We start from the raw sequence: 18,003 nt of genomic DNA, 5'->3' as shown, positions 1-18,003 counted from the left end.
CCAACCCAATACTCTCCCCCAGATGTGCAGCATCTCCGGCTCTTAGCATCGCTCCAACTCAACACCCCCCCCCCCCCCCCCCCCAAATGTGGCCGCCCTAATGGGAACAACTCAAAACAATGTTTGACAAAAATAAATTCTGTATATTCTACAACTAAACACAAAAACATGTGTGTCACAGTGAAAAAGATGGAAATTTTTTGGGCAATAGCAATTTAAAATTCCAATTGTTTGTATCTGCCACCGTTTTTCCACAAATAATGTTCTGGTGGCGTGATTAGGGTTTTCCTGGATTTTTGATACTAAACATAAATAAACAAATAAAATGACATGTTTAATTACTTACCTACCACTTCAAACTTTAGAATTATGCCGCTAGTTTTCTCTCTTTAAATTTATTTACTACCAAAAACACATTTCCGAGATATTAGCTTTTGAACTTAGATAAATTTGTAATTTTTAAGACAACAATAACTTTTGAGCTATTACATATTGTTGTGGGGCATCTAGATAATTTAGATTTGCATATTGTTATGTCCAAGAGTGCTAACTCGCACCTCCGTGTCATTCTTAGTTCTGTTTTTGTCAGCTTTACTCAGGCATATAAATTCCTCCAAGCGCGCAAACACGGCCATACGCTCACCTGCCAAGCTTCTGCTCGGGTTTTTCGAAGGCCGCATTATCGCTAGCCGCACTCCATCACCCCTCAGCTACCGCCTGCCACGTGCTCTGCGGTGGAAAACAGCCGCTCTTATGTACCGCCACAGCTTGTACCCTCACAATTATCCACACTTTTGCTGCCGCAAGTAGCACTAAACCCTATCAGCGCCCTCGGCAACGAAATAATACACAAAAATGAAGTCTACATATGATAGCAGAAAAATCTAAATGAATAAGTCCCTTTATTATTTTATGCAGCAGCACTTCCTACCCTATCTTAAATAAACTTATACTAAATACCGATATTCATCAGTATTTCCGTGATGCTGATTTGACTGTGCAAAGGCTGTAAGTAACAAAAAATAAACGAATGGAATGTGGACCAGCAAGTTTTCTTTAAGTCCTCCAAATATTCTCCTTCTATTTCGATGGACAATATTACTTAGTAGCAATTACGCAGCACATACAGTAAGCACTACTGTAGCGTGCCTCTGACCTAAAATCAGTGCTGCAGCTCAGACCTTAGGCGCTGTTACTCAAGTTCTTCTGTCAGTCAGCTGACCCAATTCTACCAAGAACAAACAAAATTCACCCGATCAATTTCCAATCAGCAAAGGTGTATGGGTACTAAGAACCAGTCGGATGTAAACCCACCCCCTCTGCTATCCGCACCTGACAGGCTTAAAACCAAATTTCAGAACGAAACCTGACACAAACATACAGTTCGTAGTGTTACCAAGAAATAAATGCTGGCTACATGCTTTCCTTTGACAACAACCATCTGTTCAATTAAAGAATTGAAGTGGCCCAAATTGTTGCAGTTGTACAAGATTAAGAGAACGTTTCTCTAATCAAAGTGAAACCAAAAAAAGTAAGTGATCGCTAAAAACTTAATTACATGGTGGGTTCTGTCATAGGTTCCAGCAACAATCCTGTCTCTAGTTTTAACCCAAACATCAATCTAACTGCTAACCAATGACCAATGAAAATTGCAGCACTGCAAACTCAATAAAATCAAATATATAAAACACTTCATGGCACAACACAATCTACGTATCAGCGTATATTATTCCAAACCTAAGTAAACCTACACAGAGAAACAGAATTACAAACAAATTATATATCCTCCCCCCAAATCTTAATATTTACTCAATGAATACCAAAACGTATTATGTGTATACCATTCAATTCCGTGTTCTCATCAGTCAATATCATGCTGAACTATCTCCAGCCCCATGCACCAAAAAAATTTGGTATGTGACCAAATCACAATCACCTTATATGAAAAATTTAATCAATGTTCATATCATTATAAACAATTACACTCAATGTCTCTCTCTCACAATCACATAATATCATGTACATATAACTGCTGTACATGGCTACACCACTATACGTATACCAATACAAACATTACAACCACTAGACCATCAAGAGAATTCTTAAAATTAACATATTTGTAACTAGTAACAGCAATAACTTTGCTAACATACAAATGATAAAATGTCCTTAATATATAAGCACCATTACCTAAACACCTATTCTAAATATAAAGAAAGGAAACCCCATTACAATGGCTGTTTGTACCGTCACAGCTCAGTTACATTACTGAGTCCCAATGGTTTATGTGACTTAGCATACCCCAACTGTAAGCATTTAAGAGAGAACAACTTACCTTATCAAATGGGCCACAGTAAACATCCAAAACCTATTTCATCACATCATCTAAATACTTTGACCATTCCTGTGTCGTTACTAATACTTGGTTACCCATCTTGCACATTATGCCTATGTTTTCTCTGTAAGGCCTTTTTTGCTGGTTGTCTAGTAATTAGCTTCTCTCTCTCTCTCTCTCTCTCTGTCTCTCTCTCCATCTTCTCTCGCTCTCTGTTGTTCAGAAATAGATGTATAGATGTGCCTGCTGGAAAGCTTACTGCCACATCTGTCTGGTTGGCTGGCTATTTGTTCCACATTACTTCATGAGGTGTGAACCCAGTGGTTACTGCTTTTCACACTGTTATTGATGTCCACAAACTTGACCACTCATTCTGTCCAGATAGTATTTCTGTGGCTGCAGTTTGACCTGCACAATCGTCCAAGCTCACGCATCCCTGAGCTGCATTTCCTGCCAGGTGGTAAACTGAGGTCCTTATATGTTTCACACTTGTCTGGTCCATGAAGTTCTCCCATTCCTTGGGGGTGAATTGGCACCCATAGTGAAAGAGCACTGCTTTCGGCTTACCAGTAGTAGGACTCCAGTTTCTTAATCATAGTCCCACCCATATATATGTATTTGGAGAATACATCAACAGCCAGCAGAATATACTTTTGCCTGCGCTGAACACATCAACTGACTGCACCTCTGTAGCATTTTTGGGCAAGATGTTTTGCATCTCCCCTTGACTGATAAGGGTTCTGTGTTTTACACGCTGGCACATGTCACAAACACCTAGTTGCTTTCTCACCCCATGGCCCATGTTACTGAACACCACATAGTCTTTTGGTACCCCTACGCAGTTTGTGCCCCATAGTGCCCATGACTCAATTGCAATTAATTATTTAATGACTCAACATGTTGGTCAGGTCAGCACAGTCGCCATTCCTCTTTGCTTTCGTTCTTTCTGCGGAACAACACCGCTTTAAATGTTTGTTGTCGTTGTTGTGGTCTTCAGTCCTGAGACTGGTTTGATGCAGCTCTCCATCCTACTCTGTCCTGTGCAAGCTTCTTCATCTCCCAGTACCTACTGCAACCTACATCCTTCTGAATCTGCTTAGTTTATTCATCTCTTGGTCTCCCTCTACGAGTTTTACCCTCCACGCTGCCCTCCAATGCTAAATTGGTGATCCCTTGATGCCTCAAAACATGTCCTACCAACCGATCCCTTCTTCTAGTCAAGTTGTGCCACAAACTTCTCTTCTGACCAAACCTATTCAATACCTCCTCATTAGTTACATGATCTATCCACCTTATCTTCAGCATTCTTCTGTAACACCACATTTCGAAAGCTTCTATTCTCTTCTTGTCCAAACTATTTCTCGTCCATGTTTCACTTCCATACATGGCTACACTCCACACAAATACTTTCAGAAACGACTTCCTGATACATATATCTATACTCGATGTTAACAAATTTCTGTTTTTCAGAAACGCTTTCCTTGCCATTGTCAGTCTACATTTTATATCCTCTCTACTTCGACCATCATCAGTTATTTTACTTCCTAAATAGCAAAACTCCTTTATTACTTTCAGTGTCTCATTTCCTAATCTAATTCCCTCAGCATCATACGATTTAATTTGACTACATTCCATTATCCTCGTTTTGCTTTTGTTGATGTTCATCTTATATCCTCCTTTGAAGACACTGTCCATTCCGTTCAACTGCTCTTCCAGGTTCTTTGCTGTCTCTGACAGAATTACAATGGCATCGGCGCACCTCAAGTTTTTACTTCTTCTCCATGAAATTTATTACCTAGTCGGAATTTTTCTTTCGTTTCCTTTACTGCTTGCTCAATATACAGATTGAATAACATCGGGGAGAGGCTAGAACCCTGTCTCACTCCTTTCCCAACCACTGCTTCCCTTTCATGCCCCTCGACTCTTATGACTGCCATCTTGTTTCTGTACAAATTGTAAATAGCCTTTCGCTCCCTGTATTTTACCCCTGCCACCTTCAGAATTTGAAAGAGAGTATTCCAGTCAACATTGTCGAATGCTTTCTCCAAGTCCACAAATGCTAGAAACGTAGGTTTCCCTTTTCTTAATCTTTCTTCTAAGATAAGTCGTAAGGTTTAAATATCTTATACAATTTCTCCAACTTCTCATGATCCTTAGAACCCAGGCTGGTCTTAAATAGCTTCAAAACTGAATACGCATTCTGAATTCGCCGCACGGCTTTGCATGTGCTCCTAATGTGTTTTTACTTCCACAGCCATCATGTGCATCACCTTAAATTCTGTACTCTCTCCCTCCACATCACTGTTACCCTCACTTCCAATTGCCAAGTGTGAGAGGACATATGCGACCACATTTTCAATGTCCCTAACATACTCTACCTGGTACTGGAACCTTTGTTAGCCTAGTGAGCCTCTTATTCAACAGGTCACAATCCTGCAAATAACTAAAGGCCTAATGGTCCCTCATTATAATGGTCTCATGCCCCACTACGTGTATCCAGAACTTCATTAACCTCCACACCACTGTCAACAACCGCTTTTCACATATACCATAGGCCAACTCATGATTACTTAGCATCCTACTTGCAACGATATATTTTGGTGTTCAATCTACCTGACAACTAATGTTTTTGAAAGAGAGCAGCACCTATCCCACAGCTGTCAGTGGCAGGGTAAAATGTTGTTATTAAAGCCCCTATCACAGTTAGCTGTCTATACCCATGGTACATTTTTCTTTAACAATTGTGATAGGTTCAATGAATTAAGGTTTAAATCATTTATGAACTTTCGATAGAACCATACCATTCCCGAGTTTTATTTCAATTGCTTGAGATTTCTTGGTATGGCACTCTCCGCTATTATCTTTTCTTCATGTGTCCTAAAAATTTAATATCTGCCTTCACAAACTCACACTTTTTCCATTTCAGAGTCATCCCCTCCATTTCTCAAAGCTGCAAACACATCTTGCAACAAACTGTAGCGCTCTCACAAGTTGATGTAGCAATCAGGATATCATCTAGATAAACTGTGGCCGGCTGGTGTGGCCATGCGCTTCTAGGCGCTTCAGTCTGGAACTGTGTGACCGCTATGGTCGCTGCTTCGAATCCTGCCTCGGTCATGGATGTTTGTGATGTCCTTAGGTTGGTTAGGTTTAATTAGTTCTACGTTCTAGGCCACTGATGACCTCAGAAGCTAAGTCGCATAGGGCTCAGAGCCATTTGAACATAAACTGTCAGTCTTCTCATGAGCTCATTTCGCAGCACATAACTGAGAGCTCTCACGAATACAGCTACATACATGCATCGTTCAAAAGGTACTACACAGTATTGATAAGCTCTGCTTTCAAACAGGCAGGCAGTATATTTTCTATTTTGCATTTTTGCACCATAAAATCAATTTATCCATGTTCTCAGGGTGGTCAGTTTCCCTTACAATTATTTTGTTCAACCTTCTAGTATCTAGAACCAAGCGCACCGATTAGTCCTTCTTCTTGACAACTACTATTGGTTTGCAGTATTCACTTCTGCACTGTTCCACCATTCCCCATCTAATATATGTTGTATTCTCCTCTAACTGCCTCCCTCTCTGACAGTGCTCTAGGGTATCGCCTGACCTCAGTGATTTCATGTGTATTCACCTTGAGTGAATACTCAAAATCACCTTTCCTAGTTATTCAGAAAGCACATCTTTCTTTCTACTCAAAAATTGATATAATTGTGTCTTCACACCCTCAGAATTCCCCTTAATACCATTTAATTTACTCCTTATCTCTTTCTCAACTTTCATCTCATCTGTTAAGCACGGTGCTACATGCACACTAGCCACCAATTCTGCATTATTGAGTGCATCTTTGAATTTAACCCTTTCTCTTTTCTCAGTATTACTCAGTTCCACCATGTGGTTCTTACAATCTACATATGCCTCGTACTTTCTCAGGAAATCATTTCACAACAACAGATTCATAGTTAAATTTCAGACCGCTAAAACTGAGTGACTTCACCTCAAATGTTTACATTTAGAACTACCTACTTTCTCATTGGCTTACTGAAAGATCTTGTGGCATTTTTAATTATCAACCCTGCCACTGGAAATTCAACTGTTTCCATATTCTTAATATGATCGTAAAAGCTCCCTGCCACTGTAAACACAGAACTTCCAGTGTCTACCAAACCAGTTTCACAGATCCCTGCCACATCCAACGGTTATTACTGGCCACGTCTTTTCAATAAAATCGCGCTTCAATTCTGTTTTGGCCAACAAGTCCTCCTCTATCTCATGTACGCAATCTGTAGCCATGGTGCACACCTGTTCTTCACTAAGAGATTCAATATCCTTATCCCCTGAAAATAACAACTCAGGGCTTAGGGCCTCGATAACAAGAAATTCAAATTTTAATTTAAGACAGCTGAAAGCCTTACTTTAAAATTAAAACAAAGTAAATTAATAGACGGCTGAAGGCTTCGCACAGTACTTAAGATTAAAATGAAAATCACAAACTAAAACCAACAGAACAGTGGTGCCTAGAAGTGTTCCTAGGGTCGGCCTGAGGAGACAGCTCTAATGTTAAGTGAAGTGAGACAGGTCGCCAAAAGTAAGGTTAAATAATTGGTTGGCAACCCGACCCAGGGACGGCTGAAGGACCGACCAACAACCTAATCAATTCCCTTCTGTTCAGCCAGCGGCACGACAACGGAAAGTATCAGCCGAGGACGAAGATACCAGCAACACTACGTCTTCAGGACTGTCGTCTAAAAACAGCCAATGCACAGTAACAACTTTAAGGAAAAATATGAACAAACAACTAAAAGGCTGTCGAACTATATGCTGTGCCAGACGGCATCAACACGGTGAGGAAAAACACACTGCTGGAAAACTACGCTAACGAACAGGGCAGGTAACTGGGGCGTTAACGGCCACAAGGCAGAAAATACCGCTGGTGGACTTCACTGATAAGTAACTACTAATTTAATAGTTAAACACCATAAAGGAAGATGGCTGCAAAATTTCGCCGACTAGGACATACCATACGTTGCTGCTAGCCGGAGCGGCCTAGGAAGCAACAACTGGCAATGAACGAAGAGATGTCACAGATTTCTTGAGGTTTCATGACAGGTTAACAGATCACTCAACTTCAGTGTCCAGATTGGGTGGGCAACGAACTTTATAGCTCTCGCAACTATCGCCTCACAATCTGACTGCGCGTGCACACCTCTAGTGGCCTCGGCCTGATCTCACGCCGCGAAGACTTCCTTGCTACTGTGTCCCAACCGACGGACAGCCACACACAGCAACACACGGAAATATAGCGATCACACCAAAGATGGTACAGCAGTGCTAGTATCGATAAGCGCTGCTGCTGCTGCCACTGGCAGAGGCAAGTCAACAACTCATTATGGTAGTAACTAAGGGAGAAATAAGATGCCACTCGATTGTGATAAAATGGCGAAGAAGAAGAGGCATCAACGAGAGACTACCACGGCTCAAGTACTCTACCATCTGAGCTCCCCAAGCACTACGCACGACCCGTCCTCACAACTTTCTGTCTGCCAGTACCTTGTCTCCGAAGCTTCACAGAAGTTATCATGCGAGCCTTGTAAAACCTAGTGCTGCTTGAAGGAAGGATATTGCGGAGACGTGGCTTAGCCAGAGGTTGGGGGATGTTTCCAGAAAGACATTTTCACTCTGCAGCGGAGTGTGCGTTGATATGAAACTTTCTGGTAGATTGAAACTGTGTTCCGGACCGAGACTTGAAGTAGGGACCTTTGCCTTTGGCAGGCAAGTGCTCTACCATCTGTGTTACTTTCTCTTTCTCCTCCTCCTCCTCCTCTTTGCGATGTATTCCACATTGGTATGCATTTCTTTTGTCCAAACAATTCAACTCTTGTTGTTATTTAAATAATACGAAGTATGCACCAGTTACATTTTTGAAAGAACCTACTTGTATCTCGGTTTGCTATTTAAATCACTAGCTTAGAAACTCGTCGTTGATGGGGTATTTCTTTAAAGGCATCTCTGAGACTTTTTGCACGTGAAATTGACGTATAAAGCTTCTTTGTATACAATGTTTGAAGTTTGTAGTCATGAGCGAAGAGATTGTTTGCTTCACTAACGTGGGAGAAAGCCGCTTTGAGCTGACCATGCAGAAAAGGAACTGACACTAAGGTCTATGTCTGCAACAAGCAGTGTCTGGCTTTGTGTATGATCATTACACAACAAAAGCTCACCGGAAACTGTACTCGTTTAAAGAGAAATGGTAAATCGTTAAAAGACAAGCAGCATTCGGGGCGCAAAAACTCGCTCGTTTGCGCCACTTTCTGTCAAAATTTCCACTTATGTGACGTTATGTTGGAGAGAAGTAACTCTTAGCCTCTTTGAATGAAGGAGTCCGAGCAGAAAGAGATAGTCCACACATTGGTTTTTGAAAGAGTTTCCAAAGAACCATATTAAATTTAATGTTCTCGAGCCACGGCAAGCCTCGCCTCAGTTTGCATTGGATACTTGAGACCACATACTCCTCAGACTTTTAACCATTCTGGTGTATTCAGATGAGTCAACCATTTTCTAAACATTTTTAATAGTAAAGAAAACAAAATGTAAATGTAATGAATTAGGACCCAAATCACAAACTACACTTCATAAGACACTTCCTGGCAGAATAAAATTGTTTGCCGGAAAATCTGGTCTTAGCCTTGTACAGGCAAGTGATCTACCGACATTTTTTTTATTTTTTTATTAAATTTTTATACTGATGCGGAACAATAAATTTAAAAAAATGCATCGCCTGGAAATGCAACCCGCGGTGCCTACGGGCAGGTTGGAGGAGGCAAGGCGGGTAGGGGCGAATTTGGAGGTCCGACCACAATGTCTCTCTCCCCTCCTACCACTTAAGCGCACAGTCACATTTTTTAAAATTTTTATTTATTTACCTCATCTATGTAAGAATTAACAGAAACAAAGGAGCCATACGCCAAAAATTATACCCATAATGTGACCTAGAAACGGCCATGTTGCCGCCTGGGATCACCTTATCGAAGCGGGCGGCGAGTTACAGGCGGTCGTCAGTGCAATGGACATCACCAGCCATCAACCGAAGAAGCGTCCGGGGCCGCTGCACACAGTCAGACAGTGTTTCTGTTACCGAAGAGGAACCGAGGAAACATCACTTCCGCAAGTCAATTTCTTCTCACATCCAGCTTACCCCAACTGGGCGGTGGGTCGATGAATGACGATCCCAGGTAGTTGGCAAAAAGATTCCGGTATTCCGTCTTGTTCGTTAAGACCAGGAAGTCGTCAATCACGTATTGCCACAAACTGATGACTTCCTTTTCGCCGTCTCGGTACATGTAGTGTATTGCTATTCGTTGTACCCAAGTGACCGCATTCATCCGGGTCATCGGGAAAAAGTGTCGTGATGAAAGAGATCCAGGGGCACAATGGAAACGCAGGGGCGGTGCATCAGCAAAACCGTGTCTGGCGAATCAGTTTCCAGCACTCGCCTGCTGGGCCACAGTTATTCTGTGTTCCTCTGTATCTTCCGTCGCTGAATGCTGGCGCATTGCCTTCGTCGGGTCGGAAATGTCTCGTTAGCGACCACACACCACATCGAACGGACTAACGTTGACAGGAAGGGAGCGTGGATGGCTCGCCAAATCCGCGTCCAGTCGACCGTGGGGTGGCGTCGCACAATGTCGTTAGCCGGATTCCAGCGTTGGAGAACACTACAATAAGTCTTTGCTGTCGGATTCCATGTCTCCGGCATAACCCGCAACACATAGCCCTTCTCCACCAAAAACGTCCTAATATGCGATAGCAAAGCCGATAAATGTCTAACAGGTACTGGTGGTCACAGCGTATGTGGGGCCACCTCTGATATCAAGAGGCCAGGAAGACTGTCTGCTGGTAAAAGCCAGAGTCGCCGCATTGAGAAAGGTAAAGCGCCAACGCTCTGCGCTTGACGTGAGTGAGTTCAGTGAGGGTAAAGTAAGAGTAACAAAGCGGATTTTAAAAACGGCACCAACGTCCACCACGTGTCCAAACACTGCCTGTATCCTGGAAGCCATAGTGTCTATCATCGGTAATAAGTGGGCATAATGGTTAAGGTGAGAAGCTATGTACACATTGACGTATTGAGCGCGTTGCAAAATGCCCAACGATCAGAATTTATTGAGGCGAGCCTCTATGCGAAGTCGTCTAAGACCCTGCGATACGTAAAGGCCCTCATACGTTGTATTTGCCGATGGAGCAATATCCAAAAAAAATTGAGATTGGGACCTTTGTCAGGGATACATCCAGTTATGCAGGCATGCCTCATCCCTACTCCACGTAGCGTGATTACCGCAGGTGCATCGCACTGCCTGCCACCACCCCATACTGTTGGATCAAGGAAAGCGCCTTTTGTATTTCGTCACCAGTCCGTACGAAGAACATCATTGGCTCATGCACCACATGAAAAGGTCACGGAGCAGAGGCTAAGTCATTCCAAGCGTCTCCGCAGTCCATGAAGAGCTGGTTCGAAAGCAATGGTGAATAACATGGCAGAAAGGACCTGTTGACACGGACGGGGGCGGACCGAGAGCTGTTTACCATAATCCTCGTGACCGCCCCATGGATCAAACGAAGCACAACAGATGTCCTTATGCGAGGGATACCGATGTGTTTCTTAATTGCACGCAGGAAACCATGTTCAACGCGATCGAAAGCACATTCAAAATCCAGCACTACAAGAGCGCCATCGAAGCGGCATGTATGCATGTGAGTCACCACGTCACTATAGGTGCCTAACGTCGTAAACACATTAGTGTCGACTCCGAGACAGGTTTGATCAGTTCAAATGGCCGCCATTAGCGTACATTTGAGCATCTCACGGAGGATGCGTGTCAGCAGCTTGTAGTCAGAGTTTAGCATTGTCAGTGGGCGAAAATCAAGTGGGCGACAGTCTCTTCTGGATCTGGTCACCGGAATCAAGAGACCCTCAATGAATTCAGATAGTGCCTGAAAAATTTGGGTTCAAGAGTTCTCTGTACATCCTGGCCCTGACTGGGCCCATGAGATCAAAAAATCTTTTCTAAAATTCAAGAGGGAGTCCATCAGGGCCTGGCGTTTAATTGAGAGCACCGCGCAACACAGCCTCTCGTAGATTTCCCAAAGTCACCTCCGACAAGAATGTAGCATCAACTAGTAGGCTCCGAGAGACTGGTAGATCAGATAAGACTTCCCTGATTCCTACATCCATGTTGTATTCTCGCTCGTAGAGGAGTGTATATGACTGTGTGAACGCTCGGACGATATCCGTTTGCTTTTCAGCTCGTGGTCCATCCTCCATCTCGACCTTCGCAATGAGCTGCCTCTTGCGTCTTCTTCTACCTTGAATGATACGATGGAGGGAAGGTCATTCTCCACTAACATCGTCAGTTGTCCTCCCTCGTAACTGTACTCCCGCGAAACGTACTGCAGTGATACACAGCAACTGTGCCTTGACGTGGTATTCTGCCGATAGTCTTTCCGGCGACGGCGGTTGCACAGCAAGTTCGCGGAGCGCAGTGTAGTAGAAATCTGTGGTCTCTGGCGCACCAACGTGCTCTATCTCGTCCATAGCTGTCTAACGCTCGGCACAAGGCGAGTTTGACGCACTGTAAGCACCATTGAAGTACGGATTCGTGGGCGGATAATCACCGGTGACATTCGTTCTACGTGGACTCAACTTCGCGTCAGCAAATTACGTCATCAAGATGAGCCACACTGATCCGTCACTGAACATTATTTCGTCGGAAGCGTTGGGGGAGGGGGGGGTATGGTGTGAGTACACGCTTATGCTAGGCGATCCGTGAACGCTGCCGACCACACCTCAGCGTCGACAACTGCTGACCGCAACTGCGTGTGACGTAGACTCTTGATCCAAACGGCTCACGGAATGACTAGTAAGGTAAGTGTATGCCTCTTGGTCGTAGTGTTGTATGACCTAAGTGTCCAACAAAGCCAAGTCCTTTACAAGGGTCTGATGCGCTGAGCTGGTGGCACCTGGTCAGACGGTCTGAGCACACAACTGAAATCTCCGTCTACGGCCAAATGGTCGGAATTGCCCTGGAAGAGTAGGGCTATGTCTTCGGCGAAAAAGGTGCGGCGTTCCCTCCTCCTGTCGGTGCCGGAAGGAGCATACATGTTTAGTAGGCAAACTGTACCAACCGTGAGTGCGAACCCCGGGGCCGACGGAAAATAGGATACGTCAGTTGCCGTAATCCTTTACCTCAGCAGAATTGCCGTACTTCCGCAGCCGGGCTTCGGTGATCTCCTCCATGCCCACAGTGCTCATACCCACCGGTAGCGGGAGAAGACGTCGAACCGTGTGGTATGTTAGTACGGCCCGTGTCGGATCTGATTATTGGGTGACGCATCCCATAATCTTTCGATGTCGTCTCTGGCTGTTCTACTGCGTCGTTTCTCATGCGCAGTTTCTTATGGCGCGTCGGCGATTTCTGCTTACGCTGTCTCCCCTCTGTTTCCGGTGTAGGGCAGGGGGTGGACACAGCATCCTGTTCTTCAAATTCCACCTCACCGTCGGTGTGTCGGTGTAGCGGTGCGCCTTTGCTCAACGAGATGGCAAGAGAGGCATCGGCGCTGGAAGACGCTGGGAGTTCCTGAGGAACCATGGCAAGGGTCTCCAAGGCATCCACCAATACAGAAGACGAACCAGCGACAGGGAGCTGTTGGACCCATTAACGGGCTGGGTAAGTTTTGAAGGTCTTTTTGGGCGTATGGCCGAGGATTGTGCCATAGGCTCGAGAGTAAGGGTGACAAAAACAGCTTGAACTTCAAATCGCAGCTCAAACACGCACACATTTTGTATTCCAAATCCTGCACTTCCAAGCGTTACCACGCCCACGTATCCGTCAGAGTGGCAGAACCTTTAAGCTTCCAACGAGCGTGTGAGAAATTTGTCACAGGCCTCATCGTTAGTGAGCTTAAGATATACAACGCTGGAGCTGATAGATTAGTGGATACCTAGCAGCTCGCTCGGGTCAACATGTATTGCTTCGCGTAAAAATCTCTCTACTTCGAGGGCCTTGGGTCTAGAGTACGTAATGTCGAACTGCTGTTTAATCGTGGCTTTCCGATACGTAAGAGCCATCAGATGTCAGGAACGTAACTAACATGTAACACGGTGATGAGATAATCAACAACACAACCGGAAACGTGATACGGAGCGCCTGCGATGTACGGCAAGGCCCCAGAGCCTAAGGCTGACTACTACTCAGGCAGCACTCACGCCCCTTCCTCACTGTTGTACGTCTGCCAGTACATCGTCTCCTACCTCTAAAACCTCACAGAAGCTCTCCTGCGAACTTTTCAGTACTAGCACTCCTGGTATAAGGGATATTGCGGAGATATGGCTTAGCCACAGCCTGGGGGATGTTTCTAGAATGAGCTTTTCACTGTGCAGCGGAGTGTGCACTGACATGAAACTTCCCGCCGGATTAAAACTGTGTGCCGGACCGAGTCTCGAACTCGGGACCTTCTCCGTTCGCGGGCAAGTGTTCTACCGTCTGATTGACCCACGCACGACTCACACCTCGTCCTCAAAACTTTACTTCTGTCAGCACCTCGTCTCCTACCTTTCAAACTTCACATAAGTTCTCCTGTGAATCTTGCAGAACTGGCACTCCTGGAAGGAAGGATATTGGGGAGACATGACTTAGCCACAGCCTGGGGAATGTTTCCAGAATGAGATTTTCACTCGGCAGCGGAGCTGCTTGCTGGCAGAGCTTCTGTGTAGTTAGGAAGGTAGGAGACGAGGTACTGGTAGAAGTAAAGTTGTGTGGAGGGCGCGTTAGTCGTGCTCAGATGGTACAGCAGTTGCCCGCGAAAGTGAAAGGTCCCGACCTCGAATCTCGGTCCAGTACACAGTTTTATTTTGCCGGGTAGTGTCACAAATAATACTCATCTGCATTTTCTGAAACTATCTGCGTTTATTCAAATTCATGTTAGAAAATATTAGACTAGATAGCCAATAGCTTAGATATATGCGTTACTTATTAGGCAACCATGAATTTTTCATTTTTCAACTGCTCCCATCTTGTTTGCATTGGTGCATCAGACTTTGTGATTACAAAAACAAGCAGGTTTTATATATCTATTGGAATCAATAGTTACCTCAATGATATAGTTGTAATCGCAGCTAAATAGATCGCTGCCAATCCGGCTATTAATCATCATAAAGGCAAGTATGTTGTTGTTGTTGTCGTCTTCAGTCCTGAGACTGGTTTGATGCAGCTCTCCATGCTACTCTATCCTGTGCAAGCTGCTTCATCTCCCAGTACCTACTGCAACCTACATCCTTCTGAATCTGCTTAGTGTACTCATCTCTCGGTCTCCCTCTACGATTTTTACCCTCCACGCTGCCCTCCAACGATAAATTTGTGATCCCTTGATGCCTCAAAACATGTCCTACCAACGGATCTCTTCTTCTAGTCAAGTTGTGCCACAAACTTCTCCCCAATCCTATTCAATACCTCCTCATTAGTTACGTGATCTATCCACCTTATCTTCAGTATTCTTCTGTAGCACCACATTTCGAAAGCTTCTATTCTCTTCTTGTCCAAACTAGTTATCGTCCATGTTTCACTTCCATACATGGCTACACTCCAAACAAATACTTTGAGAAACGACTTCCTGATACATAAATCAATATTCGATGTTAACAAATTTCTCTTCTTCAGAAACGCTTTCCTTGCCATTGCCAGTCTACATTTTATATCCTCTCTACTTCGACCATCATCAGTTATTTTACTTCCTAAATAGCAAAACTCCTCATCCGATTTAATTTGACTACATTCCATTATCGTAGTTTTGCTTTTGTTGATGTTCATTCCGTTCAACTGCTCTTCCAAGTCCTTTGCCGTCTCTGACAGAATTACAATGTCATCGGCGAACCTCAAAGTTTTTACTTCGTCTCCATGAATTTTAATACCTACTCGAAATTTTCTTTTGTTTCCTTTACTGCTTGCTCAATATACAGATTGAATAACATCGGGGAGAGGCTACAACCCTGTCTCACTCCTTTCCCAACCACTGCTTCCCTTTCATGCCCCTCGACTCTTATGACTGCCATCTGGTTTCTGTACAAATTGTAAATAGCCTTTCGCTCCCTGTATTTTACCCCTGCCACCTTTAGAATTTGAAAAAGAGTATTCCAGTCAACATTGTCAAAAGCTTTCTCTAAGTCTACAAATGCTACAAACGTAGGTGTGCCTTTTCTTAATCTTTCTTCTAAGATAAGTCGTAAGGTCAGTATTGCCTCACGTGTTCCAACATTTCGACGGAATCCAAACTGATTCTCCCCGAGGTCCGCATCTACCAGTTTTTCCATTCGTCTGTAAAGAATTCGCGTTAGTGTTTTGCAGCTGTGACTTATTAAACTGATAGTTCGGTAATTTTCACATCTGTCAGCACCTGCTTTCTTTGGGATTGGAATTATTATATTCTTCTTGAAGTCTGAGGGTATTTCGCCTGTCTCATACATCTTGTTCACCAGCTGGTAGAGTTTTGTCATGACTGGCTCTCCCAAGGCCGTCAGTAGTTCTAATGCAATGTTGTCTACTCCGGGGGCCTTGTTTCGACTCAGGTCTTTCAGTGCTCGGTCAAACTCTTCACGCAGTATCGTATCTCCCATTTCGTCTTCATCTACATCCTCTTCCATTTCCGTAATATTGTCCTCAAGTACATCGCCCTTGTATAAACCTTCTATATACTCCTTCCACCTTTCTGCCTTCCCTTCTTTGCTTAGAACTGGGTTGCCATCTGAGCTCTTGATATTCATACACGTGGTTCTCTTCTCTCCAAAGGTCTCTTTAATTTTCCTGAAGGCAGTATCTATCTTACCCCTAGTGAGATGAGCTTCTACATCCTTACATTTGTCCTCTAGCCATCCCTGTTTAGCCATTTTGCACTTCCTGTCGATCTTATTTTTGAGACGTTTGTATTCCTTTTTGCCTGCTTCATTTACGGCATTTTTATATTTTCTCCTTTCATCAATTAAATTCAATATTTCTTCTGTTACCCAAGGATTTCTAGCAGCCCTCGTCTTTTTACCTACTTTATCCTCTGCTGCCTTCACTACTTCATCCCTCAGAGCTACCCATTCTTCTTCTACTGTATTTCTTTCCCCTATTCCTGTCAATTGTTCCCTTATGCTCTCCCTGAAACTCTGTACAACCTCTGGTTCTTTCAGTTTATCCAGGTCCCATCTCCTTAATTTACCACATTTTTGCAGTTTCTTCAGTTTTAATCTACAGGTCATAACCAATAGATTGTGGTCCGAGTCCACATCTGCCCCTGGAAATGTCTTACAACTTAAAACCTGGTTCCTAAATCTCAGTCTTGCCACTATAGAATCTATTTGATAACTTTTAGTATCTCCAGGGTTCTTCCACGTATACAACAAAAAAAGCCAACTATGGGCTCTTAAAAATGCAAATGAAGAATCACAATGCAATATGTCTATTTGATGCGACTTATTACTATCTAAAATAACTTAAGTAACTACGTAACTCTGTACAGATAAATGTTATGACAAGAATAGATGACGAACTAAGAGGCTAGAGCATGTAGCAAGACAAAAAGGAAGTAATTGGTATTTTAAGTTCACAATCAATGCAAGTCTGTTTTTATCACGAAATAAAATATTAATTGTCCATCTGAAAATAACTCACAAGAGAATATTGTGTCTCTACGTTTCGGAAAAACGTCATCCACACGTTCCAGAAAATTGTAAGTGTATGTAAGTGCGAAAGCTATTGTACAATCGGCTTAACAGCTTATGCGTCGAAGTTGCTGTCGAGCATAATACACAGTAGAACTTAAAAACTCGTTACTTCTTAGATGATCACCAGTTACCCTTTTAGAATCTTAAAGACACCAGCGTGGCAATTTTGACGTTGTGCTTGATAATGGACAAAGCATTCGACAATGTCAAATATCAAAGAGGGCAAGGTGTTCGACACTTTTAGAAAAATATCTATAAAAGTTGCGGGTAATATAAGGTGTGTATAAGAATGAAGAGGAACAATGAAAGTGGAAGACTACGAACGAAGTTCTAGGAACAAAAATGTGTAAGACAAGAATGCACACTTTCACCTCTAACGTTCAATCCGTATGTCGAAGGAGCAGTGACCGATGGTTCGAGAGTGGGATTAATATTCAGAGTGAAAGAACAAAGAAACGCTGCACTCGGTGGAAGCCAGAAAAAATTACGGAATATACTGAGCGAAATGAATAGTCAACGGAGCACAGAACACTTACATGGAGTAACCAAAATAAAGCCGGAACTCATGAGGAACACCACAAATGGGATAGTTACAAAATTAAAATAAATTTTTTACTATGAAGTAGATGAAGTGAATTAATTCCTGTACCCTGGAGGCAACGATGACATACACATCAGACCAGCACAAGCAAAGAGAGCAGTCCTCACTAAAGAAAACTACTATTGTAAATTGCCTAAAATCTGAGGAAGAAATTTTCGAGATTGCACATATGGAGCACAGCAATGTATTGAAAGGAATCATAGACTGTGGGTGAAGCCGAAAAGAGAATCAAAGCGTCTCAGATGTGGCGTTATAGAAGGATGGTGAAAATTAGGTGAACTGATAAGAAATGAGGAGAAGCTCCGCAGAA

This window comes from Schistocerca gregaria, chromosome 3 (genome assembly GCF_023897955.1).
Source record: "Schistocerca gregaria isolate iqSchGreg1 chromosome 3, iqSchGreg1.2, whole genome shotgun sequence".
Taxonomy (NCBI): domain Eukaryota; kingdom Metazoa; phylum Arthropoda; class Insecta; order Orthoptera; family Acrididae; genus Schistocerca; species Schistocerca gregaria.
Note: the sequence above shows the minus strand (reverse complement) of the source record.